The following is a 27,475-nucleotide window of genomic DNA, read 5'->3' on the forward strand; positions in this document are numbered from 1 at the left end:
AAACACTTGGTTTCAGCAGAGTGGGTGCTGTATTTGAAATGCTATTGAGCCATGAAGACGACCCACCCGTCCCAGTGTATTACCTGTAGTGTTATCTTCAGAAACTCATTACAAAATAAAGACAGGGGCCACAGCTACAGTAAGGTTGTATGAGGTTCGGGGGCCTGTCTGGTGTGTAAAACACTTGGTTTCAGCAGAGTGGGTGCTGTATTTGAAATGCTATTGAGCCATGAAGACGACCCACCCGTCCCAGTGTATTACCTGTAGTGTAATCTTCAGAAAATCATAAAAAATTAAAGAAAGGGGCCACAGCTACAGTAAGGTTGTATGAGGTTCGGGGGCCTGTCTGGTGTGTAAAACACTTGGTTTCAGCAGAGTGGGTGCTGTATTTGAAATGCTATTGAGCCATGAAGACGACCCACCCGTCCCAGTGTATTACCTGTAGTGTAATCTTCAGAAAATCATAAAAAATTAAAGAAAGGGGCCACAGCTACAGTAAGGTTGTATGAGGTTCGGGGGCCTGTCTGGTGTGTAAAACACTTGGTTTCAGCAGAGTGGGTGCTGTATTTGAAATGCTATTGAGCCATGAAGACGACCCACCTGTCCCAGTGTATTACCTGTAGTGTTATCTTCAGAAACTCATTAAAAAATAAAGACAGGGGCCACAGCTACAGTAAGGTTGTATGAGGTTCGGGGGCCTGTCTGGTGTGTAAAACACTTGGTTTCAGCAGAGTGGGTGCTGTATTTGAAATGCTATTGAGCCATGAAGACGACCCACCCGTCCCAGTGTATTACCTGTAGTGTTATCTTCAGAAACTCATTACAAAATAAAGACAGGGGCCACAGCTACAGTAAGGTTGTATGAGGTTCGGGGGCCTGTCTGGTGTGTAAAACACTTGGTTTCAGCAGAGTGGGTGCTGTATTTGAAATGCTATTGAGCCATGAAGACGACCCACCTGTCCCAGTGTATTACCTGTAGTGTTATCTTCAGAAACTCATTAAAAAATAAAGACAGGGGCCACAGCTACAGTAAGGTTGTATGAGGTTCGGGGGCCTGTCTGGTGTGTAAAACACTTGGTTTCAGCAGAGTGGGTGCTGTATTTGAAATGCTATTGAGCCATGAAGACGACCCACCTGTCCCAGTGTATTACCTGTAGTGTAATCTTCAGAAAATCATAAAAAATTAAAGAAAGGGGCCACAGCTACAGTAAGGTTGTATGAGGTTTGGGGGCCTGTCTGGTGTGTAAAACACTTGGTTTCAGCAGAGTGGGTGCTGTATTTGAAATGCTATTGAGCCATGAAGACGACCCACCTGTCCCAGTGTATTACCTGTAGTGTTATCTTCAGAAACTCATTAAAAAATAAAGACAGGGGCCACAGCTACAGTAAGGTTGTATGAGGTTCGGGGGCCTGTCTGGTGTGTAAAACACTTGGTTTCAGCAGAGTGGGTGCTGTATTTGAAATGCTATTGAGCCATGAAGACGACCCACCCGTCCCAGTGTATTACCTGTAGTGTTATCTTCAGAAACTCATTACAAAATAAAGACAGGGGCCACAGCTACAGTAAGGTTGTATGAGGTTCGGGGGCCTGTCTGGTGTGTAAAACACTTGGTTTCAGCAGAGTGGGTGCTGTATTTGAAATGCTATTGAGCCATGAAGACGACCCACCCGTCCCAGTGTATTACCTGTAGTGTTATCTTCAGAAACTCATAAAAAATTAAAGAAAGGGGCCACAGCTACAGTAAGGTTGTATGAGGTTTGGGGGCCTGTCTGGTGTGTAAAACACTTGGTTTCAGCAGAGTGGGTGCTGTATTTGAAATGCTATTGAGCCATGAAGACGACCCACCCGTCCCAGTGTATTACCTGTAGTGTAATCTTCAGAAAATCATAAAAAATTAAAGAAAGGGGCCACAGCTACAGTAAGGTTGTATGAGGTTTGGGGGCCTGTCTGGTGTGTAAAACACTTGGTTTCAGCAGAGTGGGTGCTGTATTTGAAATGCTATTGAGCCATGAAGACGACCCACCTGTCCCAGTGTATTACCTGTAGTGTTATCTTCAGAAACTCATTACAAAATAAAGACAGGGGCCACAGCCACAGTAAGGTTGTATGAGGTTCGGGGGCCTGTCTGGTGTGTAAAACACTTGGTTTCAGCAGTGTGGGTGCTGTATTTGAAATGCTATTGAGCCATGAAGACAACCCACCCATCCCACCTGTAGTGTTATCTTCAGAAAATCATAAAAAAATAAAGGTTCCATAACCCAAAACAAAGCTGGGAATAGTCAGATGACCTGCTTAGTGTGCAAAACACTTACCTGCAGCATTGTGGGTGCTGTGGTTTAAATGCTATTGGTTTGTGAACAGAATACCCCTATCCCAGTGCATTGTGCCATATTAAATAAAAGCATGAGAAAAAGATTCAGAATGCAAAGCTGTGTCAGTGTTCTGTGTAAAAAATCGGTTTGAACATCATGGGAGCTGTTTTTAATAAGATGCTGAGTAAAGAATATTTTAATCTTCCTGCTGTCAGTAGTATTTTCAATATAGTTGACCCTTACCTGAATGAAAACAGGACGTAAAGGAAGGGTTTCAGAAGTCAAACAAAGCTTTATTCCTGTGCTTACAGTCTGGGTAATGGGAGACTGCGCTGTTCTGCTTCCTATGGTCATATACGGGTTTTTCGCACGAAGCGATTTGAACAGTATTTCTCGCGTTGTGAACGTGTGCACACAGCGGTCCCCCGGGTTCCAGTTCGTGCGTAATTACGCATCGATGAAAAACCGGAGGTTTAAAAAAAGATAATTAGCTCACTGATAGTTTGATGTAAAGAGTGTGGAAATATCCACAAGTCGTGGTCTTTAAAATGCATTTGGTTTGACGGCGTTCTGTGCTTCCATTGCGAAGATATGGACAAAAGAATATTCGTGCTTGGTCAAAAAAATGTCATAAAAACGAAAAAGTAAAGGCTGAGAAAGCATCCACAATGTATTTTATACACAAAACTAGCATTCTCGCAACTCTAAGAGGTTTCGTGAAAGCGCTACAGGCGTGCCAAAATCGTTTTCGAACTTCGAGCTAACTTTACCCCGGTCTGAAACGAGACACAGCGCTTCGGCTGTGGAGACTTGTTCGGCTGACGTTCGGAGAGTCGCGTTTTTCAGAATTGTATTGAGATCGTTTTCCACAGAGCTCAGATGTCAAAGCACAGCAGCAGCTCTCCACAGCGATCCTCTATAGCGCCCTTTCTCCCGCAGCTCCGTCCTCATTGGAAGGAAGCAAGAGTGAAAGGCTGAAGTGAAATAGAGCGGGGACGAAGGCAGTGAAGAGAGAGAACGTGGGAAGAAGAGAAAAACGCAAGGGAAAAAAAGCAGCGTCATAAAAGAGGTGACGGAGCTGTCCTCTCAATAAGAAGGGTGCCAGCGAGCCTTGCTCTCGCTTACGGCCACACCCCCTTGAGCACACCTGATCTTGTCTGATCTCGGAAGCTAAACAGGGATGGGCCTGGTTAGTACTTGGATGGGAGACCGCCTGGGAATACCAGGTGCTGTAAGCTTTTAAGCGCAGGAGGCGCCCTATCCCCGCTCGCTCGCTCATTCCCCTGTTCACACGTGCAGTGCGGCTTGTCCGTCTGTTTATTTGTCAGCTTTGGCGAGACACGGGTGCTTGTGTATTAGCGTGAGCGTTTTTTATTCTGATCAGGAACAGTTTTACAAGTCCGCAAAGGATCGAGGAAAGGTTTATCGCCAGCTGAAAAGAGACACAGCGCTTCGGCTGTGGAGACTTGTTCGGCTGGCGTTCGGAGAGTCGCGTTTTTCAGAATTGTATTGAGATCGTTTTCCACAGAGCTCAGATGTCAAAGCACAGCAGCAGCTCTCCACAGCGATCCTCTATAGCGCCCTTTCTCCCGCAGCTCCGTCCTCATTGGAAGGAAGCAAGAGTGAAAGGCTGAAGTGAAATAGAGCGGGGACGAAGGCAGTGAAGAGAGAGAACGTGGGAAGAAGAGAAAAACGCAAGGGAAAAAAAGCAGCGTCGTAAAAGAGGTGACGGAGCTGTCCTCTCAATAAGAAGGGTGCCAGCGAGCCTTGCTCTCGCTTACGGCCACACCTCCTTGAGCATGCCTGATCTCGTCTGATCTCGGAAGCTAAACAGGGATGGGCCTGGTTAGTACTCGGATGGGAGACCGCCTGGGGATACCAGGTGCTGTAAGCTTTTAAGCGCAGGAGGCGCCCTATCCCCGCTCGCTCGCTCATTCCCCTGTTCACACGTGCAGTGCGGCTTGTCCGTCTGTTTATTTGTCAGCTTTGGCGAGACGCGGGTGCTTGTGTATTAGCGTGAGCGTTTTTTATTCTGATCAGGAACAGTTTTACAAGTCCGCAAAGGATCGAGGAAAGGTTTATCGCCAGCTGAAAAGAGACACAGCGCTTCGGCTGTGGAGACTTGTTCGGCTGGCGTTCGGAGAGTCGCGTTTTTCAGAATTGTATTGAGATCGTTTTCCACAGAGCTCAGATGTCAAAGCACAGCAGCAGCTCTCCACAGCGATCCTCTATAGCGCCCTTTCTCCCGCAGCTCCGTCCTCATTGGAAGGAAGCAAGAGTGAAAGGCTGAAGTGAAATAGAGCGGGGACGAAGGCAGTGAAGAGAGAGAACGTGGGAAGAAGAGAAAAACGCAAGGGAAAAAAAGCAGCGTCGTAAAAGAGGTGACGGAGCTGTCCTCTCAATAAGAAGGGTGCCAGCGAGCCTTGCTCTCGCTTACGGCCACACCCCCTTGAGCACGCCTGATCTCGTCTGATCTCGGAAGCTAAACAGGGATGGGCCTGGTTAGTACTTGGATGGGAGACCGCCTGGGAATACCAGGTGCTGTAAGCTTTTAAGCGCAGGAGGCGCCCTATCCCCGCTCGCTCGCTCATTCCCCTGTTCACACGTGCAGTGCGGCTTGTCCGTCTGTTTATTTGTCAGCTTTGGCGAGACACGGGTGCTTGTGTATTAGCGTGAGCGTTTTTTATTCTGATCATGAACAGTTTAACAAGTCCGCAAAGGATCGAGGAAAGGTTTATCGCCAGCTGAAAAGAGACACAGCGCTTTGGCTGTGGAGACTTGTTCGGCTGGCGTTCGGAGAGTCGCGTTTTTCAGAATTGTATTGAGATCGTTTTCCACAGAGCTCAGATGTCAAAGCACAGCAGCAGCTCTCCACAGCGATCCTCTATAGCGCCCTTTCTCCCGCAGCTCCGTCCTCATTGGAAGGAAGCAAGAGTGAAAGGCTGAAGTGAAATAGAGCGGGGACGAAGGCAGTGAAGAGAGAGAACGTGGGAAGAAGAGAAAAACGCAAGGGAAAAAAAGCAGCGTCGTAAAAGAGGTGGCGGAGCTGTCCTCTCAATAAGAAGGGTGCCAGCGAGCCTTGCTCTTGCTTACGGCCACACCCCCTTGAGCACGCCTGATCTCGTCTGATCTCGGAAGCTAAATAGGGATGGGCCTGGTTAGTACTTGGATGGGAGACCGCCTGGGAATACCAGTTGCTGTAAGCTTTTAAGCGCAGGAGGCGCCCTATCCCCGCTCGCTCGCTCATTCCCCTGTTCACACGTGCAGTGCGGCTTGTCCGTCTGTTTATTTGTCAGCTTTGGCGAGACACGGGTGCTTGTGTATTAGCGTGAGCGTTTTTTATTCTGATCAGGAACAGTTTTACAAGTCTACAAAGGATCGAGGAAAGGTTTATCGCCAGCTGAAAAGAGACACAGCGCTTCGGCTGTGGAGACTTGTTCGGCTGGCGTTCGGAGAGTCGCTTTTTTCAGAATTGTATTGAGATCGTTTTCCACAGAGCTCAGATGTCAAAGCACAGCAGCAGCTCTCCACAGCGATCCTCTATAGCGCCCTTTCTCCCGCAGCTCCGTCCTCATTGGAAGGAAGCAAGAGTGAAAGGCTGAAGTGAAATAGAGCAGGGACGAAGGCAGTGAAGAGAGACAACGTGGGAAGAAGAGAAAAACGCAAGGGAAAAAAAGCAGCGTCGTAAAAGAGGTGACGGAGCTGTCCTCTCAATAAGAAGGGTGCCAGCGAGCCTTGCTCTTGCTTACGGCCACACTCCCTTGAGCACGCCTGATCTCGTCTAATCTCGGAAGCTAAACAGGGATGGGCCTGGTTAGTACTTGGATGGGAGACCGCCTGGGAATACCAGGTGCTGTAAGCTTTTAAGCGCAGGAGGCGCCCTATCCCCGCTTCCTCGCTCATTCCCCTGTTCACACGTGCAGTGCGGCTTGTCCGTCTGTTTATTTGTCAGCTTTGGCGAGACACGGGTGCTTGTGTATTAGCGTGAGCGTTTTTTATTCTGATCAGGAACAGTTTAACAAGTCCGCAAAGGATCGAGGAAAGGTTTATCGCCAGCTGAAAAGAGACACAGCGCTTCGGCTGTGGAGACTTGTTCGGCTGGCGTTCGGAGAGTCGCGTTTTTCAGAATTGTATTGAGATCGTTTTCCACAGAGCTCAGATGTCAAAGCACAGCAGCAGCTCTCCACAGCGATCCTCTATAGCGCCCTTTCTCCCGCAGCTCCGTCCTCATTGGAAGGAAGCAAGAGTGAAAGGCTGAAGTGAAATAGAGCGGGGACGAAGGCAGTGAAGAGAGAGAACGTGGGAAGAAGAGAAAAACGCAAGGGAAAAAAAGCAGCGTCGTAAAAGAGGTGACGGAGCTGTCCTCTCAATAAGAAGGGTGCCAGCGAGCCTTGCTCTCGCTTATGGCCACACCCCCTTGAGCACGCCTGATCTCGGAAGCTAAACAGGGATGGGCTTGGTTAGTACTTGGATGGGGGACCGCCTGGGAATACCAGGTGCTGTAAGCTTTTAAGCGCAGGAGGCGCCCAATCCCCGCTCGCTCGCTCATTCCCCTGTTCATACGTGCAGTGCGGCTTGTCCGTCTGTTTATTTGTCAGCTTTGGCGAGACACGGGTGCTTGTGTATTAGCGTGAGCGTTTTTTATTCTGATCAGGAACAGTTTAACAAGTCCGCAAAGGATCGAGGAAAGGTTTATCGCCAGCTGAAAAGAGACACAGCGCTTCGGCTGTGGAGACTTGTTCGGCTGGCGTTCGGAGAGTCGCGTTTTTCAGAATTGTATTGAGATCGTTTTCCACAGAGCTCAGATGTCAAAGCACAGCAGCAGCTCTCCACAGCGATCCTCTATAGCGCCCTTTCTCCCGCAGCTCCGTCCTCATTGGAAGGAAGCAAGAGTGAAAGGCTGAAGTGAAATAGAGCGGGGACGAAGGCAGTGAAGAGAGAGAACGTGGGAAGAAGAGAAAAACGCAAGGGAAATAGAGCAGTGTCGTAAAAGAGGTGACGGAGCTGTCCTCTCAATAAGAAGGGTGCCAGCGAGCCTTGCTCTCGCTTACGGCCACACCCCCTTGAGCACGCCTGATCTCGTCTGATCTCGGAAGCTAAACAGGGATGGGCCTGGTTAGTACTTGGATGGGAGACCGCCTGGGAGTACCAGGTGCTGTAAGCTTTTAAGCGCAGGAGGCGCCCTATCCCCGCTCGCTCGCTCATTCCCCTGTTCACACGTGCAGTGCGGCTTGTCCGTCTGTTTATTTGTCAGCTTTGGCGAGACACGGGTGCTTGTGTATTAGCGTGAGCGTTTTTTATTCTGATCAGGAACAGTTTTACAAGTCCGCAAAGGATCGAGGAAAGGTTTATCGCCAGCTGAAAAGAGACACAGCGCTTCGGCTGTGGAGACTTGTTCGGCTGGCGTTCGGAGAGTCGCGTTTTTCAGAATTGTATTGAGATCGTTTTCCACAGAGCTCAGATGTCAAAGCACAGCAGCAGCTCTCCACAGCGATCCTCTATAGCGCCCTTTCTCCCGCAGCTCAGTCCTCATTGGAAGGAAGCAAGAGTGAAAGGCTGAAGTGAAATAGAGCGGGGACGAAGGCAGTGAAGAGAGAGAACGTGGGAAGAAGAGAAAAACGCAAGGGAAAAAAAGCAGCGTCGTTAAAGAGGTGACGGAGCTGTCCTCTCAATAAGAAGGGTGCCAGGGAGCTTTGCTCTTGCTTACGGCCACACCCCCTTGAGCACGCCTGATCTCGTCTGATCTCTGAAGCTAAACATGGATGGGCCTGGTTAGTACTTGGATGGGAGACCGCCTGGGAATACCAGGTGCTGTAAGCTTTTAAGCGCAGGAGGCGCCCTATCCCCGCTCGCTCGCTCATTCCCCTGTTCACACGTGCAGTGCGGCTTGTCCGTCTGTTTATTTGTCAGCTTTGGCGAGACACGGGTGCTTGTGTATTAGCGTGAGCGTTTTTTATTCTGATCAGGAACAGTTTTACAAGTCCGCAAAGGATCGAGGAAAGGTTTATCGCCAGCTGAAAAGAGACACAGCGCTTCGGCTGTGGAGACTTGTTCGGCTGGCGTTCGGAGAGTCGCGTTTTTCAGAATTGTATTGAGATCGTTTTCCACAGAGCTCAGATGTCAAAGCACAGCAGCAGCTCTCCACAGCGATCCTCTATAGCGCCCTTTCTCCCGCAGCTCCGTCCTCATTGGAAGGAAGCAAGAGTGAAAGGCTGAAGTGAAATAGAGCGGGGACGAAGGCAGTGAAGAGAGAGAACGTGGGAAGAAGAGAAAAACGCAAGGGAAAAAAAGCAGCGTCGTAAAAGAGGTGACGGAGCTGTCCTCTCAATAAGAAGGGTGCCAGCGAACCTTGCTCTCGCTTATGGCCACACCCCCTTGAGCACGCCTGATCTCGTCTGATCTCGGAAGCTAAACAGGGATGGGCCTGGTTAGTACTTGGATGGGAGACCGCCTGGGAATACCAGGTGCTGTAAGCTTTTAAGCGCAGGAGGCGCCCTATCCCCGCTCGCTCGCTCATTCCCCTGTTCACACGTGCAGTGCGGCTTGTCCGTCTGTTTATTTGTCAGCTTTGGCGAGACACGGGTGCTTGTGTATTAGCGTGAGCGTTTTTTAATTCTGATCAGGAACAGTTTTACAAGTCCGCAAAGGATCGAGGAAAGGTTTATCGGCAGCTGAAAAGAGACACAGCGCTTCGGCTGTGGAGACTTGTTCGGCTGGCGTTCGGAGAGTCGCGTTTTTCAGAATTGTATTGAGATCGTTTTCCACAGAGCTCAGATGTCAAAGCACAGCAGCAGCTCTCCACAGCGATCCTCTATAGCGCCCTTTCTCCCGCAGCTCCGTCCTCATTGGAAGGAAGCAAGAGTGAAAGGCTGAAGTGAAATAGAGCGGGGACGAAGGCAGTGAAGAGAGAGAACGTGGGAAGAAGAGAAAAACGCAAGGGAAAAAGAGCAGCGTCGTAAAAGAGGTGACGGAGCTGTCCTCTCAATAAGAAGGGTGCCAGCGAGTCTTGCTCTTACTTGCGGCCACACCCCCTTGAGCACGCCTGATCTCGTCTGATCTCGGAAGCTGAACAGGGATGGGCCTGGTTAGTACTTGGATGGGAGACCGCCTGGGAATACCAGGTGCTGTAAGCTTTTAAGCGCAGGAGGCGCCCTATCCCCGCTCGCTCGCTCTCATTCCCCTGTTCACACGTGCAGTGCGGCTTGTCCGTCTCTTTATTTGTCAGCTTTGGCGAGACACGGGTGCTTGTGTATTAGCGTGAGCGTTTTTTATTCTGATCAGGAACAGTTTTACAAGTCCGCAAAGGATCGAGGAAAGGTTTATCGCCAGCTGAAAAGAGACACAGCGCTTCGGCTGTGGAGACTTGTTCGGCTGGCGTTCGGAGAGTCGCGTTTTTCAGAATTGTATTGAGATCGTTTTCCACAGAGCTCAGATGTCAAAGCACAGCAGCAGCTCTCCACAGCGATCCTCTATAGCGCCCTTTCTCCCGCAGCTCCGTCCTCATTGGAAGGAAGCAAGAGTGAAAGGCTGAAGTGAAATAGAGCGGGGACGAAGGCAGTGAAGAGAGAGAACGTGGGAAGAAGAGAAAAACGCAAGGGAAAAAGAGCAGCGTCGTAAAAGAGGTGACGGAGCTGTCCTCTCAATAAGAAGGGTGCCAGGGAGCTTTGCTCTTGCTTACGGCCACACCCCCTTGAGCACGCCTGATCTCGTCTGATCTCGGAAGCTAAACATGGATGGGCCTGGTTAGTACTTGGATGGGAGACCGCCTGGGAATACCAGGTGCTGTAAGCTTTTAAGCGCAGGAGGCGCCCTATCCCCGCTCGCTCGCTCATTCCCCTGTTCACACGTGCAGTGCGGCTTGTCCGTCTGTTTATTTGTCAGCTTTGGCGAGACACGGGTGCTTGTGTATTAGCGTGAGCGTTTTTTATTCTGATCAGGAACAGTTTTACAAGTCCGCAAAGGATCGAGGAAAGGTTTATCGCCAGCTGAAAAGAGACACAGCGCTTCGGCTGTGGAGACTTGTTCGGCTGGCGTTCGGAGAGTCGCGTTTTTCAGAATTGTATTGAGATCGTTTTCCACAGAGCTCAGATGTCAAAGCACAGCAGCAGCTCTCCACAGCGATCCTCTATAGCGCCCTTTCTCCCGCAGCTCCGTCCTCATTGGAAGGAAGCAAGAGTGAAAGGCTGAAGTGAAATAGAGCGGGGACGAAGGCAGTGAAGAGAGAGAACGTGGGAAGAAGAGAAAAACGCAAGGGAAAAAAAGCAGCGTCGTAAAAGAGGTGACGGAGCTGTCCTCTCAATAAGAAGGGTGCCAGCGAATCTTGCTCTCGCTTATGGCCACACCCCCTTGAGCACGCCTGATCTCGTCTGATCTCGGAAGCTAAACAGGGATGGGCCTGGTTAGTACTTGGATGGGAGACCGCCTGGGAATACCAGGTGCTGTAAGCTTTTAAGCGCAGGAGGCGCCCTATCCCCGCTCGCTCGCTCATTCCCCTGTTCACACGTGCAGTGCGGCTTGTCCGTCTGTTTATTTGTCAGCTTTGGCGAGACACGGGTGCTTGTGTATTAGCGTGAGCGTTTTTTAATTCTGATCAGGAACAGTTTTACAAGTCCGCAAAGGATCGAGGAAAGGTTTATCGGCAGCTGAAAAGAGACACAGCGCTTCTGCTGTGGAGACTTGTTCGGCTGGCGTTCGGAGAGTCGCGTTTTTCAGAATTGTATTGAGATCGTTTTCCACAGAGCTCAGATGTCAAAGCACAGCAGCAGCTCTCCACAGCGATCCTCTATAGCGCCCTTTCTCCCGCAGCTCCGTCCTCATTGGAAGGAAGCAAGAGTGAAAGGCTGAAGTGAAATAGAGCGGGGACGAAGGCAGTGAAGAGAGAGAACGTGGGAAGAAGAGAAAAACGCAAGGGAAAAAGAGCAGGGTCGTAAAAGAGGTGACGGAGCTGTCCTCTCAATAAGAAGGGTGCCAGCGAGTCTTGCTCTTACTTGTAGCCACACCCCCTTGAGCACGCCTGATCTCGTCTGATCTCGGAAGCTGAACAGGGATGGGCATGGTTAGTACTTGGATGGGAGACCGCCTGGGAATACCAGGTGCTGTAAGCTTTTAAGCGCAGGAGGCGCCCTATCCCCGCTCGCTCGCTCTCATTCCCCTGTTCACACGTGCAGTGCGGCTTGTCCGTCTCTTTATTTGTCAGCTTTGGCGAGACACGGGTGCTTGTGTATTAGCGTGAGCGTTTTTTATTCTGATCAGGAACAGTTTTACAAGTCCGCAAAGGATCGAGGAAAGGTTTATCGCCAGCTGAAAAGAGACACAGCGCTTCGGCTGTGGAGACTTGTTCGGCTGGCGTTCGGAGAGTCGCGTTTTTCAGAATTGTATTGAGATCGTTTTCCACAGAGCTCAGATGTCAAAGCACAGCAGCAGCTCTCCACAGCGATCCTCTATAGCGCCCTTTCTCCCGCAGCTCCGTCCTCATTGGAAGGAAGCAAGAGTGAAAGGCTGAAGTGAAATAGAGCGGGGACGAAGGCAGTGAAGAGAGAGAACGTGGGAAGAAGAGAAAAACGCAAGGGAAAAAGAGCAGCGTCGTAAAAGAGGTGACGGAGCTGTCCTCTCAATAAGAAGGGTGCCAGCGAACCTTGCTCTCGCTTACGGCCACACCCCCTTGAGCACGCCTGATCTCGTCTGATCTCGGAAGCTGAACAGGGATGGGCCTGGTTAGTACTTGGATGGGAGACCGCCTGGGAATACCAGGTGCTGTAAGCTTTTAAGCGCAGGAGGCGCCCTATCCCCGCTCGCTCGCTCATTCCCCTGTTCACACGTGCAGTGCGGCTTGTCCGTCTGTTTATTTGTCAGCTTTGGCGAGACACGGGTGCTTGTGTATTAGCGTGAGCGTTTTTTATTCTGATCAGGAACAGTTTTACAAGTCCGCAAATGATCGAGGAAAGGTTTATCGCCAGCTGAAAAGAGACACAGCGCTTCGGCTGTGGAGACTTGTTCGGCTGGCGTTCGGAGAGTCGCGTTTTTCAGAATTGTATTGAGATCGTTTTCCACAGAGCTCAGATGTCAAAGCACAGCAGCAGCTCTCCACAGCGATCCTCTATAGCGCCCTTTCTCCCGCAGCTCCGTCCTCATTGGAAGGAAGCAAGAGTGAAAGGCTGAAGTGAAATAGAGCGGGGACGAAGGCAGTGAAGAGAGAGAACGTGGGAAGAAGAGAAAAACGCAAGGGAAAAAAAGCAGCGTCGTAAAAGAGGTGACGGAGCTGTCCTCTCAATAAGAAGGGTGCCAGCGAGCCTTGCTCTCGCTTACGGCCACACCCCCTTGAGCACGCCTGATCTCATCTGATTTCGGAAGCTAAACAGGGATGGGCCTGGTTAGTACTTGGATGGGAGACCGCCTGGGAATACCAGGTGCTGTAAGCTTTTAAGCGCAGGAAGCGCCCTATCCCCGCTCGCTGGCTCATTCCCCTGTTCACACGTGCAGTGCGGCTTGTCCGTCTGTTTATTTGTCAGCTTTGGCGAGACACGGGTGCTTGTGTATTAGCGTGAGCGTTTTTTATTCTGATCAGGAACAGTTTTACAAGTCCGCAAAGAATCGAGGAAAGGTTTATCGCCAGCTGAAAAGAGACACAGCGCTTCGGCTGTGGAGACTTGTTCGGCTGGCGTTCGGAGAGTCGCGTTTTTCAGAATTGTATTGAGATCGTTTTCCACAGAGCTCAGATGTCAAAGCACAGCAGCAGCTCTCCACAGCGATCCTCTATAGCGCCCTTTCTCCCGCAGCTCCGTCCTCATTGGAAGGAAGCAAGAGTGAAAGGCTGAAGTGAAATAGAGCGGGGACGATGGCAGTGAAGAGAGAGAACTTGGGAAGAAGAGAAAAACGCAAGGGAAAAAGAGCAGCGTCGTAAAAGAGGTGACGGAGCTGTCCTCTCAATAAGAAGGGTGCCAGCGAGCCTTGCTCTCGCTTACGGCCACACCCCCTTGAGCACGCCTGATCTCGTCTGATCTCGGAAGCTAAACAGGGATGGGCCTGGTTAGTACTTGGATGGGAGACCGCCTGGGAATACCAGGTGCTGTAAGCTTTTAAGCGCAGGAGGCGCCCTATCCCCGCTCGCTCGCTCATTCCCCTGTTCACACGTGCAGTGCGGCTTGTCCGTCTGTTTATTTGTCAGCTTTGGCGAGACGCGGGTGCTTGTGTATTAGCGTGAGCGTTTTTTATTCTGATCAGGAACAGTTTTACAAGTCCGCAAAGAATCGAGGAAAGGTTTATCGCCAGCTGAAAAGAGACACAGCGCTTCGGCTGTGGAGACTTGTTCGGCTGGCGTTCGTAGAGTCGCGTTTTTCAGAATTGTATTGAGATCGTTTTCCACAGAGCTCAGATGTCAAAGCACAGCAGCAGCTCTCCACAGCGATCCTCTATAGCGCCCTTTCTCCCGCAGCTCCGTCCTCATTGGAAGGAAGCAAGAGTGAAAGGCTGAAGTGAAATAGAGCGGGGACGAAGGCAGTGAAGAGAGAGAACGTGGGAAGAAGAGAAAAACGCAAGGGAAAAAAAGCAGCGTCGTGAAAGAGGTGACGGAGCTGTCCTCTCAATAAGAAGGGTGCCAGCGAGCCTTGCTCTCACTTGCGGCCACACCCCCTTGAGCACGCCTGATCTCGTCTGATCTCGGAAGCTAAACAGGGATGGGCCTGGTTAGTACTTGGATGGGAGACCGCCTGGGAATACCAGGTGCTGTAAGCTTTTAAGCGCAGGAGGCGCCCTATCCCCGCTCGCTCGCTCATTCCCCTGTTCACACGTGCAGTGCGGCTTGTCCGTCTGTTTATTTGTCAGCTTTGGCGAGACACGGGTGCTTGTGTATTAGCGTGAGCGTTTTTTATTCTGATCAGGAACAGTTTTACAAGTCCGCAAAGGATCGAGGAAAGGTTTATCGCCAGCTGAAAAGAGACACAGCGCTTCGGCTGTGGAGACTTGTTCGGCTGGCGTTCGGAGAGTCGCGTTTTTCAGAATTGTATTGAGATCGTTTTCCACAGAGCTCAGATGTCAAAGCACAGCAGCAGCTCTCCACAGCGATCCTCTATAGCGCCCTTTCTCCCGCAGCTCCGTCCTCATTGGAAGGAAGCAAGAGTGAAAGGCTGAAGTGAAATAGAGCGGGGACGAAGGCAGTGAAGAGAGAGAACGTGGGAAGAAGAGAAAAACGCAAGGGAAAAAAAGCAGCGTCGTAAAAGAGGTGACGGAGCTGTCCTCTCAATAAGAAGGGTGCCAGCGAATCTTGCTCTCGCTTATGGCCACACCCCCTTGAGCACGCCTGATCTCGTCTGATCTCGGAAGCTAAACAGGGATGGGCCTGGTTAGTACTTGGATGGGAGACCGCCTGGGAATACCAGGTGCTGTAAGCTTTTAAGCGCAGGAGGCGCCCTATCCCCGCTCGCTCGCTCATTCCCCTGTTCACACGTGCAGTGCGGCTTGTCCGTCTGTTTATTTGTCAGCTTTGGCGAGACACGGGTGCTTGTGTATTAGCGTGAGCGTTTTTTAATTCTGATCAGGAACAGTTTTACAAGTCCGCAAAGGATCGAGGAAAGGTTTATCGGCAGCTGAAAAGAGACACAGCGCTTCGGCTGTGGAGACTTGTTCGGCTGGCGTTCGGAGAGTCGCGTTTTTCAGAATTGTATTGAGATCGTTTTCCACAGAGCTCAGATGTCAAAGCACAGCAGCAGCTCTCCACAGCGATCCTCTATAGCGCCCTTTCTCCCGCAGCTCCGTCCTCATTGGAAGGAAGCAAGAGTGAAAGGCTGAAGTGAAATAGAGCGGGGACGAAGGCAGTGAAGAGAGAGAACGTGGGAAGAAGAGAAAAACGCAAGGGAAAAAGAGCAGCGTCGTAAAAGAGGTGACGGAGCTGTCCTCTCAATAAGAAGGGTGCCAGCGAGTCTTGCTCTTACTTGCGGCCACACCCCCTTGAGCACGCCTGATCTCGTCTGATCTCGGAAGCTGAACAGGGATGGGCCTGGTTAGTACTTGGATGGGAGACCGCCTGGGAATACCAGGTGCTGTAAGCTTTTAAGCGCAGGAGGCGCCCTATCCCCGCTCGCTCGCTCTCATTCCCCTGTTCACACGTGCAGTGCGGCTTGTCCGTCTCTTTATTTGTCAGCTTTGGCGAGACACGGGTGCTTGTGTATTAGCGTGAGCGTTTTTTATTCTGATCAGGAACAGTTTTACAAGTCCGCAAAGGATCGAGGAAAGGTTTATCGCCAGCTGAAAAGAGACACAGCGCTTCGGCTGTGGAGACTTGTTCGGCTGGCGTTCGGAGAGTCGCGTTTTTCAGAATTGTATTGAGATCGTTTTCCACAGAGCTCAGATGTCAAAGCACAGCAGCAGCTCTCCACAGCGATCCTCTATAGCGCCCTTTCTCCCGCAGCTCCGTCCTCATTGGAAGGAAGCAAGAGTGAAAGGCTGAAGTGAAATAGAGCGGGGACGAAGGCAGTGAAGAGAGAGAACGTGGGAAGAAGAGAAAAACGCAAGGGAAAAAGAGCAGCGTCGTAAAAGAGGTGACGGAGCTGTCCTCTCAATAAGAAGGGTGCCAGCGAACCTTGCTCTCGCTTACGGCCACACCCCCTTGAGCACGCCTGATCTCGTCTGATCTCGGAAGCTGAACAGGGATGGGCCTGGTTAGTACTTGGATGGGAGACCGCCTGGGAATACCAGGTGCTGTAAGCTTTTAAGCGCAGGAGGCGCCCTATCCCCGCTCGCTCGCTCATTCCCCTGTTCACACGTGCAGTGCGGCTTGTCCGTCTGTTTATTTGTCAGCTTTGGCGAGACACGGGTGCTTGTGTATTAGCGTGAGCGTTTTTTATTCTGATCAGGAACAGTTTTACAAGTCCGCAAAGGATCGAGGAAAGGTTTATCGCCAGCTGAAAAGAGACACAGCGCTTCGGCTGTGGAGACTTGTTCGGCTGGCGTTCGGAGAGTCGCGTTTTTCAGAATTGTATTGAGATCGTTTTCCACAGAGCTCAGATGTCAAAGCACAGCAGCAGCTCTCCACAGCGATCCTCTATAGCGCCCTTTCTCCCGCAGCTCCGTCCTCATTAGAAGGAAGCAAGAGTGAAAGGCTGAAGTGAAATAGAGCAGGGACGAAGGCAGTGAAGAGAGAGAACGTGGGAAGAAGAGAAAAACGCAAGGGAAAAAAAGCAGCGTCGTAAAAGAGGTGACGGAGCTGTCCTCTCAATAAGAAGGGTGCCAGCGAGCCTTGCACTTGCTTATGGCCACACCCACTTGAGCACGCCTGATCTTGTCTGATCTCGGAAGCTAAACAGGGATGGGCTTGGTTAGTACTTGTATGGGGGACCGCCTGGGAATACCAGGTGCTGTAAGCTTTTAAGCGCAGGAGGCGCCCTATCCCCGCTCGCTCGCTCATTCCCCTGTTCATACGTGCAGTGCGGCTTGTCCGTCTGTTTATTTGTCAGCTTTGGCGAGACACGGGTGCTTGTGTATTAGCGTGAGCGTTTTTTATTCTGATCAGGAACAGTTTAACAAGTCCGCAAAGGATCGAGGAAAGGTTTATCGCCAGCTGAAAAGAGACACAGCGCTTCGGCTGTGGAGACTTGTTCGGCTGGCGTTCGGAGAGTCGCGTTTTTCAGAATTGTATTGAGATCGTTTTCCACAGAGCTCAGATGTCAAAGCACAGCAGCAGCTCTCCACAGCGATCCTCTATAGCGCCCTTTCTCCCGCAGCTCCGTCCTCATTGGAAGGAAGCAAGAGTGAAAGGCTGAAGTGAAATAGAGCGGGGACGAAGGCAGTGAAGAGAGAGAACGTGGAAAGAAGAGAAAAACGCAAGGGAAAAAAGCAGCGTCGTAAAAGAGGTGACGGAGCTGTCCTCTCAATAAGAAGGGTGCCAGCGAGCCTTGCTCTCGCTTGCGGCCACACCCCCTTGAGCACGCCTGATCTCGTCTGATCTCGGAAGCTACACAGGGATGGGCCTGGTTAGTACTTGGATGGGAGACCGCCTGGGAATACCAGGTGCTGTAAGATTTTAAGCGCAGGAGGCGCCCTATCCCCGCTCGCTGGCTCATTCCCCTGTTCACACGTGCAGTGCGGCTTGTCCGTCTGTTTATTTGTCAGCTTTGGCGAGACACGGGTGCTTGTGTATTAGCGTGAGCGTTTTTTATTCTGATCAGGAACAGTTTAACAAGTCCGCAAAGGATCGAGGAAAGGTTTATCGCCAGCTGAAAAGAGACACAGCGCTTTGGCTGTGGAGACTTGTTCGGCTGGCGTTCGGAGAGTTGCGTTTTTCAGAATTGTATTGAGATCGTTTTCCACAGAGCTCAGATGTCAAAGCACAGCAGCAGCTCTCCACAGCGATCCTCTATAGCGCTCTATCTCCCGCAGCTCCGTCCTCATTGGAAGGAAGCAAGAGTGAAAGGCTGAAGTGATATAGAGCGGGGACTAAGGCAGTGAAGAGAGAGAACGTGGGAAGAAGAGAAAAACGCAAGGGAAAAAAAGCAGCGTCGTAAAAGAGGTGACGGAGCTGTCCTCTCAATAAGAAGGGTGCCAGCGAGCCTTGCTCTCGTTTATGGCCACACCCCCTTGAGCACGCCTGATCTCGTCTGATCTCGGAAGCTAAACAGGGATGGGCCTGGTTAGTAGTTGGATGGGAGACCGCCTGGGAATACCAGGTGCTGTAAGCTTTTAAGCGCAGGAGGCGCCCTATCCCCGCTCTCTCGCTCATTCCCCTGTTCACACGTGCAGTGCGGCTTGTCCGTCTGTTTATTTGTCAGCTTTGGCGAGACACGGGTGCTTGTGTATTAGCGTGAGCGTTTTTTATTCTGATCATGAACAGTTTAACAAGTCCGCAAAGGATCGAGGAAAGGTTTATCGCCAGCTGAAAAGAGACACAGCGCTTCGGCTGTGGAGACTTGTTCGGCTGGCGTTCGGAGAGTCGCGTTTTTCAGAATTGTATTGAGATCGTTTTCCACAGAGCTCAGATGTCAAAGCACAGCAGCAGCTCTCCACAGCGATCCTCTATAGCGCCCTTTCTCCCGCAGCTCCGTCCTCATTGGAAGGAAGCAAGAGTGAAAGGCTGAAGTGAAACAGAGCGGGGACGAAGGCAGTGAAGAGAGAGAATGTGGGAAGAAGAGAAAAACGCAAGGGATGAAAAGCAGCGTCGTAAAAGAGGTGACGGAGCTGTCCTCTCAATAAGAAGTGTGCCAGCGAGCCTTGCTCTCGCTTATGGCCACACCCCCTTGAGCACGCCTGATCTCGTCTGATCTTGGAATCTAAACAGGGATGGGCCTGGTTAGTAATTGGATGGGAGACCGCCTGGGAATACCAGGTGCTGTAAGCTTTTAAGCGCAGGAGGCGCCCTATCCCCGCTCGCTCGCTCATTCCCCTGTTCACACGTGCAGTGCGGCTTGTCCGTCTGTTTATTTGTCAGCTTTGGCGAGACACGGGTGCTTGTGTATTAGCGTGAGCGTTTTTTATTCTGATCAGGAACAGTTTTACAAGTCCGCAAAGGATCGAGGAAAGGTTTATCGCCAGCTGAAAAGAGACACAGCGCTTCGGCTGTGGAGACTTGTTCGGCTGGCGTTCGGAGAGTCGCGTTTTTCAGAATTGTATTGAGATCGTTTTCCACAGAGCTCAGATGTCAAAGCACAGCAGCAGCTCTCCACAGCGATCCTCTATAGCGCCCTTTCTCCCGCAGCTCCGTCCTCATTGGAAGGAAGCAAGAGTGAAAGGCTGAAGTGAAATAGAGTGTTGACGAAGGCAGTGAAGAGAGAGAACGTGGGAAGAAGAGAAAAACGCAAGGGAAAAAAAGCAGCGTTGTAAAAGAGGTGACGGAGCTGTCCTCTCAATAAGAAGGGTGCCAGCGAACCTTGCTCTCACTTACGGCCACACCCCCTTGAGCACGCCTGATCTCGTCTGATCTCGGAAGCTAAACAGGGATGAGCCTGGTTAGTACTTGGATGGGAGACCGCCTGGGAATACCAGGTGCTGTAAGCTTTTAAGCGCAGGAGGCGCCCTATCCCCGCTCGCTCGCTCATTCCCCTGTTCACACGTGCAGTGCGGCTTGTCCGTCTGTTTATTTGTCAGCTTTGGCGAGACACGGGTGCTTGTGTATTAGCGTGAGCGTTTTTTATTCTGATCAGGAACAGTTTTACAAGTCCGCAAATGATCGAGGAAAGGTTTATCGCCAGCTGAAAAGAGACACAGCGCTTTGGCTGTGGAGACTTGTTCGGCTGGCGTTCGGAGACTCGCGTTTTTCAGAATTGTATTGAGATCGTTTTCCACAGAGCTCAGATGTCAAAGCACAGCAGCAGCTCTCCACAGCGATCCTCTATAGCGCCCTTTCTCCCGCAGCTCCGTCCTCATTGGAAGGAAGCAAGAGTGAAAGGCTGAAGTGAAATAGAGCGGGGACGAAGGCAGTGAAGAGAGAGAACGTGGGAAGAAGAGAAAAACGCAAGGGAAAAAGAGCAGCGTCGTAAAAGAGGTGACGGAGCTGTCCTCTCAATAAGAAGGGTGCCAGCGAGCCTTGCTCTCGCTTACGGCCACACCCCCTTGAGCACGCCTGATCTCGTCTGATCTCGGACGCTAAACAGGGATGGGCCTGGTTAGTACTTGGATGGGAGACCGCCTGGGAATACCAGGTGCTGTAAGCTTTTAAGCGCAGGAGGCGCCCTATCCCCGCTCGCTCGCTCATTCCCCTGTTCACACGTGCAGTGCGGCTTGTCCGTCTGTTTATTTGTCAGCTTTGGCGAGACACGGGTGCTTGTGTATTAGCGTGAGCGTTTTTTATTCTGATCAGGAACAGTTTTACAAGTCCGCAAAGGATCGAAGAAAGGTTTATCGCCAGCTGAAAAGAGACACAGCGCTTCGGCTGTGGAGACTTGTTCAGCTGGCGTTCGGAGAGTCGCGTTTTTCAGAATTGTATTGAGATCGTTTTCCACAGAGCTCAGATGTCAAAGCACAGCAGCAGCTCTCCACAGCGATCCTCTATAGCGCCCTTTCTCCCGCAGCTCCGTCCTCATTGGAAGGAAGCAAGAGTGAAAGGCTGAAGTGAAATAGAGCGGGGACGAAGGCAGTGAAGAGAGAGAACGTGGGAAGAAGAGAAAAACGCAAGGGAAAAAAAGCAGCGTCGTAAAAGAGGTGACGGAGCTGTCCTCTCAATAAGAAGGGTGCCAGCGAGCCTTGCTCTCGCTTACGGCCACACCCCCTTGAGCACGCCTGATCTCGTCTGATCTCGGAAGCTAAACAGGGATGGGCCTGGTTAGTACTTGGATGGGAGACCGCCTGGGAATACCAGGTGCTGTAAGCTTTTAAGCGCAGGAGGCGCCCTATCCCCGCTCGCTCGCTCATTCCCCTGTTCACACGTGCAGTGCGGCTTGTCCGTCTGTTTATTTGTCAGCTTTGGCGAGACACGGGTGCTTGTGTATTAGCGTGAGCGTTTTTTATTCTGATCAGGAACAGTTTTACAAGTCCGCAAAGGATCGAGGAAAGGTTTATCGCCAGCTGAAAAGAGACACAGCGCTTCGGCTGTGGAGACTTGATCGGCTGGCGTTCGGAGAGTCGCGTTTTTCAGAATTGTATTGAGATCGTTTTCCACAGAGCTCAGATGTCAAAGCACAGCAGCAGCTCTCCACAGCGATCCTCTATAGCGCCCTTTCTCCCGCAGCTCCCTCCTCTTTGGAAGGAAGCAAGAGTGAAAGGCTGAAGTGAAATAGAGCGGGGACGAAGGCAGTGAAGAGAGAGAACGTGGGAAGAAGAGAAAAACGCAAGGGAAAAAAAGCAGCGTCGTAAAAGAGGTGACGGAGCTGTCCTCTCAATAAGAAGGGTGCCAGCGAGCCTTGCTCTCGCTTACGGCCACACCCCCTTGAGCACGCCTGATCTCGTCTGATCTCGGAAGCTAAACAGGGATGGGCCTGGTTAGTACTTGGATGGGAGACCGCCTGGGAATACCAGGTGCTGTAAGCTTTTAAGCGCAGGTGGCGCCCTATCCCCGCTCGCTCGCTCATTCCCCTGTTCACACGTGCAGTGCGGCTTGTCCGTCTGTTTATTTGTCAGCTTTGGTGAGACACGGGTGCTTGTGTATTAGCGTGAGCGTTTTTTATTCTGATCAGGAACAGTTTTACAAGTCCGCAAAGGATCGAGGAAAGGTTTATCGCCAGCTGAAAAGAGACACAGCGCTTCGGCTGTGGAGACTTGTTCGGCTGGCGTTCGGAGAGTCGCGTTTTTCAGAATTGTATTGAGATCGTTTTCCACAGAGCTCAGATGTCAAAGCACAGCAGCAGCTCTCCACAGCGATCCTCTATAGCGCCCTTTCTCCCGCAGCTCCCTCCTCTTTGGAAGGAAGCAAGAGTGAAAGGCTGAAGTGAAATAGAGCGGGGACGAAGGCAGTGAAGAGAGAGAACGTGGGAAGAAGAGAAAAACGCAAGGGAAAAAAAGCAGCGTCGTAAAAGAGGTGACGGAGCTGTCCTCTCAATAAGAAGGGTGCCAGCGAGCCTTGCTCTCGCTTACGGCCACACCCCCTTGAGCACGCCTGATCTCGTCTGATCTCGGAAGCTAAACAGGGATGGGCCTGGTTAGTACTTGGATGGGAGACCGCCTGGGAATACCAGGTGCTGTAAGCTTTTAAGCGCAGGTGGCGCCCTATCCCCGCTCGCTCGCTCATTCCCCTGTTCACACGTGCAGTGCGGCTTGTCCGTCTGTTTATTTGTCAGCTTTGGTGAGACACGGGTGCTTGTGTATTAGCGTGAGCGTTTTTTATTCTGATCAGGAACAGTTTTACAAGTCCGCAAAGGATCGAGGAAAGGTTTATCGCCAGCTGAAAAGAGACACAGCGCTTCGGCTGTGGAGACTTGTTCGGCTGGCGTTCGGAGAGTCGCGTTTTTCAGAATTGTATTGAGATCGTTTTCCACAGAGCTCAGATGTCAAAGCACAGCAGCAGCTCTCCACAGCGATCCTCTATAGCGCCCTTTCTCCCGCAGCTCCGTCCTCTTTGGAAGGAAGCAAGAGTGAAAGGCTGAAGTGAAATAGAGCGGGGACGAAGGCAGTGAAGAGAGAGAACGTGGGAAGAAGAGAAAAACGCAAGGGAAAAAAAGCAGCGTCGTAAAAGAGGTGACGGAGCTGTCCTCTCAATAAGAAGGGTGCCAGCGAGCCTTACTCTCGCTTACGGCCACACCACCTTGAGCACGCCTGATCTCGTCTGATCTCGGAAGCTAAACAGGGATGGGCCTGGTTAGTACTTGGATGGGAGACCGCCTGGGAATACCAGGTGCTGTAAGCTTTTAAGCGCAGGTGGCGCCCTATCCCCGCTCGCTCGCTCATTCCCCTGTTCACACGTGCAGTGCGGCTTGTCCGTCTGTTTATTTGTCAGCTTTGGCGAGACACGGGTGCTTGTGTATTAGCGTGAGCGTTTTTTATTCTGATCAGGAACAGTTTTACAAGTCCGCAAAGGATCGAGGAAAGGTTTATCGCCAGCTGAAAAGAGACACAGCGCTTCGGCTGTGGAGACTTGTTCGGCTGGCGTTCGGAGAGTCGCGTTTTTCAGAATTGTATTGAGATCGTTTTCCACAGAGCTCAGATGTCAAAGCACAGCAGCAGCTCTCCACAGCGATCCTCTATAGCGCCCTTTCTCCCGCAGATCCGTCCTCATTGGAAGGAAGCAAGAGTGAAAGGCTGAAGTGAAATAGAGCGGGGACGAAGGCAGTGAAGAGAGAGAACGTGGGAAGAAGAGAAAAACGCAAGGGAAAAAAAGCAGCGTCGTAAAAGAGGTGACGGAGCTGTCCTCTCAATAAGAAGGGTGCCAGCGAGCTTTGGTCTCGCTTACGGCCACACCCCCTTGAGCACACCTGATCTCTCTAATCTTGGAAGCTAAACAGGGATGGGCCTGGTTAGTACTTGGATGGGAGACCGCCTGGGAATACCAGGTGCTGTAAGCTTTTAAGCGCAGGAGGCGCCCTATCCCCGCTCGCTCGCTCATTCCCCTGTTCACACGTGCAGTGCGGCTTGTCCGTCTGTTTATTTGTCAGCTTTGGCGAGACACGGGTGCTTGTGTATTAGCGTGAGCGTTTTTTATTCTGATCAGGAACAGTTTTACAAGTCCGCAAAGGATCGAGGAAAGGTTTATCGCCAGCTGAAAAGAGACACAGCGCTTCGGCTGTGGAGACTTGTTCGGCTGGCGTTCGGAGAGTCGCGTTTTTCAGAATTGTATTGAGATCGTTTTCCACAGAGCTCAGATGTCAAAGCACAGCAGCAGCTCTCCACAGCGATCCTCTATAGCGCCCTTTCTCCCGCAGCTCCGTCCTCATTGGAAGGAAGCAAGAGTGAAAGGCTGAAGTGAAATGGAGCGGGAACGAAGGCAGTGAAGAGAGAGAACGTGGGAAGAAGAGAAAAACGTAAGGGAAAAAAAGCAGCGTCGTAAAAGAGGTGACGGAGCTGTCCTCTCAATAAGAAGGGTGCCAGCGAGCCTTGCTCTCGCTTATGGCCACACCCCCTTGAGCACGCCTGATCTCGTCTGATCTCGGAAGCTAAACAGGGATGGGCCTGGTTAGTACTTGGATGGGAGACCGCCTGGGAATACCAGGTGCTGTAAGCTTTTAAGCGCAGGAGGCGCCCTATCCCCGCTCGCTCGCTCATTCCCCTGTTCACACGTGGTGCGGCTTGTCCGTCTGTTTATTTGTCAGCTTTGGCGAGACACGGGTGCTTGTGTATTAGCGTGAGCGTTTTTTATTCTGATCAGGAACAGTTTTACAAGTCCGCAAAGGATCGAGGAAAGGTTTATCGCCAGCTGAAAAGAGACACAGCGCTTCGGCTGTGGAGACTTGTTCGGCTGGCGTTCGGAGAGTCGCGTTTTTCAGAATTGTATTGAGATCGTTTTCCACAGAGCTCAGATGTCAAAGCACAGCAGCAGCTCTCCACAGCGATCATCTATAGCGCCCTTTCTCCCGCAGCTCCGTCCTCATTGGAAGGAAGCAAGAGTGAAAGGCTGAAGTGAAATAGAGCGGGGACGAAGGCAGTGAAGAGAGAGAACGTGGGAAGAAGAGAAAAACGCAAGGGAAAAAAAGCAGCGTCGTAAAAGAGGTGACGGAGCTGTCCTTTCAATAAGAAGGGTGCCAGCGAGCCTTGCTCTCGCTTATGGCCACACCCCCTTGAGCACGCCTGATCTCATCTGATCTCGGAAGCTAAACAGGGATGGGCCTGGTTAGTACTTGGATGGGAGACCGCCTGGGAATACCAGGTGCTGTAAGCTTTTAAGCGCAGGAGGCGCCCTATCCCCGCTCGCTCGCTCATTCCCCTGTTCACACGTGCAGTGCGGCTTGTCCGTCTGTTTATTTGTCAGCTTTGGCGAGACACGGGTGCTTGTGTATTAGCGTGAGCGTTTTTTATTCTGATCAGGAACAGTTTTACAAGTCCGCAAAGGATCGAGGAAAGGTTTATCGCCAGCTGAAAAGAGACACAGCGCTTCGGCTGTGGAGACTTGTTCGGCTGGCGTTCGGAGAGTCGCGTTTCTCAGAATTGTATTGAGATCGTTTTCCACAGAGCTCAGATGTCAAAGCACAGCAGCAGCTCTCCACAGCGATCCTCTATAGCGCCCTTTCTCCCGCAGCTCCGTCCTCATTGGAAGGAAGCAAGAGTGAAAGGCTGAAGTGAAATAGAGCGGGGACGAAGGCAGTGAAGAGAGAGAACGTGGGAAGAAGAGAAAAACGCAAGGGAAAAAAAGCAGCGTCGTAAAAGAGGTGACGGAGCTGTCCTCTCAATAAGAAGGGTGCCAGCGAGCCTTGCTCTAGCTTACGGCCACACCCCCTTGAGCACGCCTGATCTCATCTGATCTCGGAAGCTAAACAGGGATGGGCCTGGTTAGTACTTGGATGGGAGACCGCCTGGGAATACCAGGTGCTGTAAGCTTTTAAGCGCAGGAGGCGCCCTATCCCCGCTCGCTCGATCATTCCCCTGTTCACACGTGCAGTGCGGCTTGTCCGTCTGTTTATTTGTCAGCTTTGGCGAGACACGGGTGCTTGTGTATTAGCGTGAGCGTTTTTTATTCTGATCAGGAACAGTTTTACAAGTCCGCAAAGGATCGAGGAAAGGTTTATCGCCAGCTGAAAAGAGACACAGCGCTTTGGCTGTGGAGACATGTTCGGCTGGCGTTCGGAGAGTCGCGTTTTTCAGAATTGTATTGAGATCGTTTTCCACAGAGCTCAGATGTCAAAGCACAGCAGCAGCTCTCCACAGCGATCCTCTATAGCGCCCTTTCTCCCGCAGCTCCGTCCTCATTGGAAGGAAGCAAGAGTGAAAGGCTGAAGTGAAATAGAGCGGGGACGAAGGCAGTGAAGAGAGAGAACGTGGGAAGAAGAGAAAAACGCAAGGGAAAAAGAGCAGCGTCATAAAAGAGGTGACGGAGCTGTCCTCTCAATAAGAAGGGTGCCAGCGAGCCTTGCTCTCGCTTACGGACACACCCCCTTGAGCACACCTGATCTCGTCTGATCTCGGAAGCTAAACAGGGATGGGCCTGGTTAGTACTTGGATGGGAGACCGCCTGGGAGTACCAGGTGCTGTAAGCTTTTAAGCGCAGGAGGCGCCCTATCCCCGCTCGCTCGCTCATTCCCCTGTTCACACGTGCAGTGCGGCTTGTCCGTCTGTTTATTTGTCAGCTTTGGCGAGACACGGGTGCTTGTGTATTAGCGTGAGCGTTTTTTATTCTGATCAGGAACAGTTTTACAAGTCCGCAAAGGATCGAGGAAAGGTTTATCGCCAGCTGAAAAGAGACACAGCGCTTCGGCTGTGGAGACTTGTTCGGCTGGCGTTCGGAGAGTCGCGTTTTTCAGAATTGTATTGAGATCGTTTTCCACAGAGCTCAGATGTCAAAGCACAGCAGCAGCTCTCCACAGCGATCCTCTATAGCGCCCTTTCTCCCGCAGCTCAGTCCTCATTGGAAGGAAGCAAGAGTGAAAGGCTGAAGTGAAATAGAGCGGGGACGAAGGCAGTGAAGAGAGAGAACGTGGGAAGAAGAGAAAAACGCAAGGGAAAAAAAGCAGCGTCGTTAAAGAGGTGACGGAGCTGTCCTCTCAATAAGAAGGGTGCCAGCGAGCTTTGCTCTTGCTTACGGCCACTCCCCCTTGAGCACGCCTGATCTCGTCTGATCTCGGAAGCTAAACAGGGATGGGCCTGGTTAGTACTTGGATGGGAGACCGCCTGGGAATACCAGGTGCTGTAAGCTTTTAAGCGCAGGAGGCGCCCTATCCCCGCTCGCTCGCTCATTCCCCTGTTCACACGTGCAGTGCGGCTTGTCCGTCTGTTTATTTGTCAGCTTTGGCGAGACACGGGTGCTTGTGTATTAGCGTGAGCGTTTTTTATTCTGATCAGGAACAGTTTTACAAGTCCGCAAAGGATCGAGGAAAGGTTTATCGGCAGCTGAAAAGAGACACAGCGCTTCGGCTGTGGAGACTTGTTCGGCTGGCGTTCGGAGAGTCGCGTTTTTCAGAATTGTATTGAGATCGTTTTCCACAGAGCTCAGATGTCAAAGCACAGCAGCAGCTCTCCACAGCGATCCTCTATAGCGCCCTTTCTCCCGCAGCTCCGTCCTCATTGGAAGGAAGCAAGAGTGAAAGGCTGAAGTGAAATAGAGCGGGGACGAAGGCAGTGAAGAGAGAGAACTTGGGAAGAAGAGAAAAACGCAAGGGAAAAAAAGCAGCGTCGTAAAAGAGGTGACGGAGCTGTCCTCTCAATAAGAAGGGTGCCAGCGAGCCTTGCTCTTGCTTACGGCCACACCCCCTTGAGCACGCCTGATCTCATCTGATTTCGGAAGCTAAACAGGGATGGGCCTGGTTAGTACTTGGATGGGAGACCGCCTGGGAATACCAGGTGCTGTAAGCTTTTAAGCGCAGGAGGCGCCCTATCCCCGCTCGCTCGCTCATTCCCCTGTTCACACGTGCAGTGCGGCTTGTCCGTCTGTTTATTTGTCAGCTTTGGCGAGACACGGGTGCTTGTGTATTAGCGTGAGCGTTTTTTATTCTGATCAGGAACAGTTTTACAAGTCCGCAAAGGATCGAGGAAAGGTTTATCGCCAGCTGAAAAGAGACACAGCGCTTCGGCTGTGGAGACTTGTTCGGCTGGCGTTCGGAGAGTCGCGTTTTTCAGAATTGTATTGAGATCGTTTTCCACAGAGCTCAGATGTCAAAGCACAGCA

General features: G+C 51.4%; 19 non-coding genes and 18 pseudogenes across 19 annotated transcripts; all 37 read left to right on the forward strand.

Moving 5' to 3' along the window:
• Positions 1–3,432: 3,432 nt before the first annotated feature.
• Positions 3,433–3,551, forward strand: LOC148668544 (5S ribosomal RNA). The gene has a single exon (XR_015938448.1). It is a non-coding gene; the product is annotated as a 5S ribosomal RNA (ribosomal RNA).
• Positions 3,552–4,088: 537 nt separating this feature from the next.
• LOC148668545 (5S ribosomal RNA) lies at positions 4,089–4,207 on the forward strand (annotated as a pseudogene).
• Positions 4,208–4,744: 537 nt separating this feature from the next.
• LOC148668546 (5S ribosomal RNA) lies at positions 4,745–4,863 on the forward strand. Its single transcript, XR_015937566.1, has one exon. It is a non-coding gene; the product is annotated as a 5S ribosomal RNA (ribosomal RNA).
• A 537-nt stretch (positions 4,864–5,400) lies between these two features.
• LOC148668547 (5S ribosomal RNA) lies at positions 5,401–5,519 on the forward strand (annotated as a pseudogene).
• A 537-nt stretch (positions 5,520–6,056) lies between these two features.
• On the forward strand, positions 6,057–6,175 carry LOC148668548 (5S ribosomal RNA; annotated as a pseudogene).
• Positions 6,176–6,712: 537 nt separating this feature from the next.
• Positions 6,713–6,821, forward strand: LOC148668549 (5S ribosomal RNA; annotated as a pseudogene).
• A 537-nt stretch (positions 6,822–7,358) lies between these two features.
• Positions 7,359–7,477, forward strand: LOC148668550 (5S ribosomal RNA). Its single transcript, XR_015938139.1, has one exon. It is a non-coding gene; the product is annotated as a 5S ribosomal RNA (ribosomal RNA).
• Positions 7,478–8,014: 537 nt separating this feature from the next.
• On the forward strand, positions 8,015–8,133 carry LOC148668551 (5S ribosomal RNA). The gene has a single exon (XR_015938566.1). It is a non-coding gene; the product is annotated as a 5S ribosomal RNA (ribosomal RNA).
• Positions 8,134–8,670: 537 nt separating this feature from the next.
• LOC148668552 (5S ribosomal RNA) lies at positions 8,671–8,789 on the forward strand. The gene has a single exon (XR_015938243.1). It is a non-coding gene; the product is annotated as a 5S ribosomal RNA (ribosomal RNA).
• A 538-nt stretch (positions 8,790–9,327) lies between these two features.
• Positions 9,328–9,446, forward strand: LOC148668553 (5S ribosomal RNA; annotated as a pseudogene).
• A 539-nt stretch (positions 9,447–9,985) lies between these two features.
• On the forward strand, positions 9,986–10,104 carry LOC148668554 (5S ribosomal RNA). Its single transcript, XR_015938158.1, has one exon. It is a non-coding gene; the product is annotated as a 5S ribosomal RNA (ribosomal RNA).
• A 537-nt stretch (positions 10,105–10,641) lies between these two features.
• On the forward strand, positions 10,642–10,760 carry LOC148668555 (5S ribosomal RNA). The gene has a single exon (XR_015938244.1). It is a non-coding gene; the product is annotated as a 5S ribosomal RNA (ribosomal RNA).
• A 538-nt stretch (positions 10,761–11,298) lies between these two features.
• Positions 11,299–11,417, forward strand: LOC148668556 (5S ribosomal RNA; annotated as a pseudogene).
• Positions 11,418–11,956: 539 nt separating this feature from the next.
• Positions 11,957–12,075, forward strand: LOC148668557 (5S ribosomal RNA; annotated as a pseudogene).
• Positions 12,076–12,612: 537 nt separating this feature from the next.
• LOC148668558 (5S ribosomal RNA) lies at positions 12,613–12,731 on the forward strand. Its single transcript, XR_015938613.1, has one exon. It is a non-coding gene; the product is annotated as a 5S ribosomal RNA (ribosomal RNA).
• A 537-nt stretch (positions 12,732–13,268) lies between these two features.
• LOC148668559 (5S ribosomal RNA) lies at positions 13,269–13,387 on the forward strand. The gene has a single exon (XR_015937568.1). It is a non-coding gene; the product is annotated as a 5S ribosomal RNA (ribosomal RNA).
• A 537-nt stretch (positions 13,388–13,924) lies between these two features.
• LOC148668560 (5S ribosomal RNA) lies at positions 13,925–14,043 on the forward strand (annotated as a pseudogene).
• Positions 14,044–14,580: 537 nt separating this feature from the next.
• On the forward strand, positions 14,581–14,699 carry LOC148668561 (5S ribosomal RNA). The gene has a single exon (XR_015938245.1). It is a non-coding gene; the product is annotated as a 5S ribosomal RNA (ribosomal RNA).
• Positions 14,700–15,237: 538 nt separating this feature from the next.
• On the forward strand, positions 15,238–15,356 carry LOC148668562 (5S ribosomal RNA; annotated as a pseudogene).
• A 539-nt stretch (positions 15,357–15,895) lies between these two features.
• LOC148668563 (5S ribosomal RNA) lies at positions 15,896–16,014 on the forward strand (annotated as a pseudogene).
• A 537-nt stretch (positions 16,015–16,551) lies between these two features.
• LOC148668564 (5S ribosomal RNA) lies at positions 16,552–16,670 on the forward strand (annotated as a pseudogene).
• A 536-nt stretch (positions 16,671–17,206) lies between these two features.
• LOC148668565 (5S ribosomal RNA) lies at positions 17,207–17,325 on the forward strand (annotated as a pseudogene).
• Positions 17,326–17,862: 537 nt separating this feature from the next.
• Positions 17,863–17,981, forward strand: LOC148668566 (5S ribosomal RNA; annotated as a pseudogene).
• A 537-nt stretch (positions 17,982–18,518) lies between these two features.
• Positions 18,519–18,637, forward strand: LOC148668567 (5S ribosomal RNA; annotated as a pseudogene).
• A 537-nt stretch (positions 18,638–19,174) lies between these two features.
• On the forward strand, positions 19,175–19,293 carry LOC148668568 (5S ribosomal RNA; annotated as a pseudogene).
• A 537-nt stretch (positions 19,294–19,830) lies between these two features.
• LOC148668569 (5S ribosomal RNA) lies at positions 19,831–19,949 on the forward strand. The gene has a single exon (XR_015938589.1). It is a non-coding gene; the product is annotated as a 5S ribosomal RNA (ribosomal RNA).
• A 537-nt stretch (positions 19,950–20,486) lies between these two features.
• On the forward strand, positions 20,487–20,605 carry LOC148668570 (5S ribosomal RNA). The gene has a single exon (XR_015937569.1). It is a non-coding gene; the product is annotated as a 5S ribosomal RNA (ribosomal RNA).
• A 537-nt stretch (positions 20,606–21,142) lies between these two features.
• On the forward strand, positions 21,143–21,261 carry LOC148668571 (5S ribosomal RNA). The gene has a single exon (XR_015937570.1). It is a non-coding gene; the product is annotated as a 5S ribosomal RNA (ribosomal RNA).
• Positions 21,262–21,798: 537 nt separating this feature from the next.
• On the forward strand, positions 21,799–21,917 carry LOC148668572 (5S ribosomal RNA). Its single transcript, XR_015937571.1, has one exon. It is a non-coding gene; the product is annotated as a 5S ribosomal RNA (ribosomal RNA).
• A 537-nt stretch (positions 21,918–22,454) lies between these two features.
• Positions 22,455–22,573, forward strand: LOC148668573 (5S ribosomal RNA). The gene has a single exon (XR_015938829.1). It is a non-coding gene; the product is annotated as a 5S ribosomal RNA (ribosomal RNA).
• A 537-nt stretch (positions 22,574–23,110) lies between these two features.
• On the forward strand, positions 23,111–23,228 carry LOC148668574 (5S ribosomal RNA; annotated as a pseudogene).
• Positions 23,229–23,765: 537 nt separating this feature from the next.
• Positions 23,766–23,884, forward strand: LOC148668575 (5S ribosomal RNA). The gene has a single exon (XR_015938246.1). It is a non-coding gene; the product is annotated as a 5S ribosomal RNA (ribosomal RNA).
• Positions 23,885–24,419: 535 nt separating this feature from the next.
• LOC148668576 (5S ribosomal RNA) lies at positions 24,420–24,538 on the forward strand. Its single transcript, XR_015938017.1, has one exon. It is a non-coding gene; the product is annotated as a 5S ribosomal RNA (ribosomal RNA).
• Positions 24,539–25,075: 537 nt separating this feature from the next.
• Positions 25,076–25,194, forward strand: LOC148668577 (5S ribosomal RNA). Its single transcript, XR_015939112.1, has one exon. It is a non-coding gene; the product is annotated as a 5S ribosomal RNA (ribosomal RNA).
• Positions 25,195–25,731: 537 nt separating this feature from the next.
• Positions 25,732–25,850, forward strand: LOC148668578 (5S ribosomal RNA; annotated as a pseudogene).
• Positions 25,851–26,387: 537 nt separating this feature from the next.
• Positions 26,388–26,506, forward strand: LOC148668579 (5S ribosomal RNA; annotated as a pseudogene).
• Positions 26,507–27,043: 537 nt separating this feature from the next.
• On the forward strand, positions 27,044–27,162 carry LOC148668580 (5S ribosomal RNA). The gene has a single exon (XR_015938614.1). It is a non-coding gene; the product is annotated as a 5S ribosomal RNA (ribosomal RNA).
• Positions 27,163–27,475: the final 313 nt, after the last annotated feature.

This window comes from Lepisosteus platostomus, chromosome 5 (assembly GCF_059453375.1).
Source record: "Lepisosteus platostomus isolate fLepPlt1 chromosome 5, fLepPlt1.hap1, whole genome shotgun sequence".
NCBI classification, from domain to species: Eukaryota; Metazoa; Chordata; class Actinopteri; order Semionotiformes; family Lepisosteidae; genus Lepisosteus; species Lepisosteus platostomus.